The 3,053-nt window shown below is 41.9% G+C and overlaps 1 non-coding gene across 1 annotated transcript; it reads left to right on the plus strand.

The window, feature by feature from the left end:
- Positions 1–2,039: 2,039 nt before the first annotated feature.
- On the plus strand, positions 2,040–2,147 carry LOC112760348 (small nucleolar RNA R71). The gene has a single exon (XR_003180793.1). It is a non-coding gene; the product is annotated as a small nucleolar RNA R71 (small nucleolar RNA).
- The last annotated feature ends 906 nt before the right edge of the window (positions 2,148–3,053 follow it).

Here is a 3,053-nt window from a genome sequence, read left to right on the forward strand (position 1 = left end):
TGCTCTTCCTGTTGAGAAGTGAGTTCCCCTGCAATGATAATCGGAAACTTCTGCCCGTCTTCAAGGTAAGCATATTTGAGGTGTGGAGGAAGGGGTTTTAATTCTAACTTCTGATCATGTTCAGGCTCTGGGTTGTCTGGAGCTGGTAAAAGTGGTAAGGCACTGTCATTGTCCTCTGAGAATGTCCCCACGCTTGGACCTTATCGTGTGTGCTTCTCTTCAAATTCCTCCTGGTAAACTTCAGCCACGGTTTCATCTATAATGTCACACTGGAGGATAGAATGATCCTCCAGAGGATGCTTCATAACTCCATTCAGATTGAAGATCACTACTCGGCCATCTATTTCAAAAGAGTATGTTCCTGAAAAAGCATCTAATTTAAACTTTGAGGTCTTCAGGAATGGTCTTCCGAGTAGGATTGATGATGGCTTATCTAAGGCATTCTAGGGCATCTCCAGGATATAAAAATTAATGGGAAATGTGAGCCCCTTAATGCCCACTAATACATCTTCAGCAACTCCAGCCACTATGATAATGCTTTTATCTGCTAACACAAAACGAGCTGCCGACCTTTTTAAGGGGGGGAGCCTCAAAATATCATATATAGACAAAGGCATTATACTTACACATGCTCCTAAATCACACATGCAATCAAAAAATACTACACCACCAATAGTACAATTAACCATACAAGGACCTGGGTCACTACACTTTTCAGGTAAACCTCCCATTAAAGCAGATATGGAACTTCCTAAAGGAATAGTTTCTAATTCATTAAATTTGTCTTTATGGATACATAAATCTTTTAGAAACTTTGCATACTTAGGTACCTGTTGAATAACATCAAATAGAGGAACAGTTACCTCAACCTTTTTGAATATCTCTACCATTTTTGGATCAGGTTCCAGCTGCTTCTTGGGCTTCCTTGCAAGTTTTGAAAATGGAGTAGGAGTGGTGTCTTCTGCAGTATCTGCGCCTTTTAATGCTTCCTCTTGTGGTTGCACTTCTTCTTTTTCAGCTATGTCCTGTATGTCTTCTTCCTCTTCAACATCTTCTAATTCTACTACCTCTTCAGCTGAGGCGTGTTCTGGTGGGCTTGTTTCCTCCTGGTTCCTCTCCTGCAGTGTGGTTCCGGACCTTAGGGTGATGGCATTAATACCACCCTTGGGATTGGATAATGGTTGAGAGGGAATTCCATTGGAGCTCAAAGGTTGATTATTGGAGTTATTCATTGAACCAATCTGTGAGACAAGAGCTTGCAAAGTAGTGTTCAGACCATTCAGAGTGGCATTAATGTTATTTTCTATGGTCTGCTGTCTCCAATCAATTGATTGTAGTAAGTCATCATTAGCAGAAGAAGAAGGATAGGTAATTTGAGAGGTCTGCTATTGGGTATTCTATGGTCCTTGGGATTGCTTTAGGTGAGGTGCTCTGTAAGGCTGAGTCTGATTCTGCTGCCTGTTGTTGTTATTATTCCACCTCTGATTCCCCTGATTATCTCTGCCTCCTCTGTTGTTGTTGTTGTCCCTCCAATTCTGGTTAGAATTGTCCTGCCATCCATGGTTCTAATTGCCACTTTGATTCTACCCTTGGTTGGGGCGGTCATAGAAGTTATGAGTGGCTGCCACGGTGTTGTCTTCCTGCTGGAGCTGTGGACATTCGTCAGTATAATGGCTGTAATCAGCACAGATTCTGCAAACTCTTTGTGGGACTAACTGTTGGTTTTGTTGTGCTGGGGAAGGTTGAGCTTGCTGAACTTGTTGTTGATTCAATTGCATCTGCTTTAGCAAGTTGGTCATTTCACAGATACTCTGAGTTAAAGCAGCAGTCTCTCTGCTAGAGGATACTTCTGCAACGGCTTTTGCACGGCCTTGTTTCTGCCTATGATTCCTAGTAGATTCAGCTAAGTCACTGATCAATTGCCATGCCTCATCAGTGGTCTTGTACTTTTTCATAGACCCATTACTAGCACTTTCCAATGTGGTCTTATCTTGGGGCCTCATGCCCTGTGTGACATAACTGAGTAACACTATCTTGTCAATCATATGATGGGGGCAAGCTTCCAGAAGATTATTGAAGCGCTCCCAGTACTCATAGAGAGTTTCAGAATCATCCTGAACAATCATGGAAATATCTTTCCTCAGTTTATCAGTAACTTCAGCTAGAAAGAACTTTTCCAAGAATTCTCTTCTCAGTGTATCCCAGTTGGATACAATTGCTGCTGGTTGAGTGTAGTACCACTCTCTTGCCTTCCCCTCAAGAGAAAACGGGAAAGCTTTCAGCAAAATTGAAGTTTCATCTGCACCATCACGCCTGACAGTAGAACAGGCTGCTTGAAAATCTCTCAGGTGCTTAATAGGCTCTTGAGCAGGCAAGCCATGAAACTTGGGCATCAAATTGAGTAGTGCGGTCTTTATTTCAAAGTCTGTAGCCACCGCTGGGTGATGCGCTTGAAATGCTTGCATTGTAAAATCAGGGGCTCCAGCCTCCTGGATAGTAACTCTCCTAGCTGCTGCCATGTTACCTGCACGTAAAACAACCAAATCAGTAGAACGGGGGCTGGTTTATTTCTCAAGTGACGTTTCAGATCCGCCCTCAGAGAGGACTAACCGACGCTGAGCTTGCCTTATTCGTGAAATAGTTCTTTCAATCTCAGGATCGAATACTAGCAAGCTTGGGTCAGGAAGCAAACGCGTCATCCAACAAAAGAAACAAGCAGCTCATAGTAGTAAAATAAAATAAAATTCAAATAAATAAAATCCAATCAATAACTTTAGCACTCTATTGCAACTCCCCGGCAATGGCGCCAAAAATTGATGTGGGCGGAAATTGGCGAGTTAAGAATGATTATAAAATATGCGTTGCAAGTATAGTTCTCAACCAACCCGAAATCCGCTTATCAATTTAGAAGGGTGTCACAGAAATTAAAATTGAAATACTGGGAGTATGAATCCCAGGTCGTCTCCCAATGAGTTGCAGAAAAATGTGCTATTTTATTAATCAGATGTTTTCAAAAAAGTTTGAGTTGAATAGCAGGATAATTAAATTAGAGA

The sequence above is a fragment of the Arachis hypogaea genome, chromosome 16, assembly GCF_003086295.3.
Source record: "Arachis hypogaea cultivar Tifrunner chromosome 16, arahy.Tifrunner.gnm2.J5K5, whole genome shotgun sequence".
Taxonomy (NCBI): domain Eukaryota; kingdom Viridiplantae; phylum Streptophyta; class Magnoliopsida; order Fabales; family Fabaceae; genus Arachis; species Arachis hypogaea.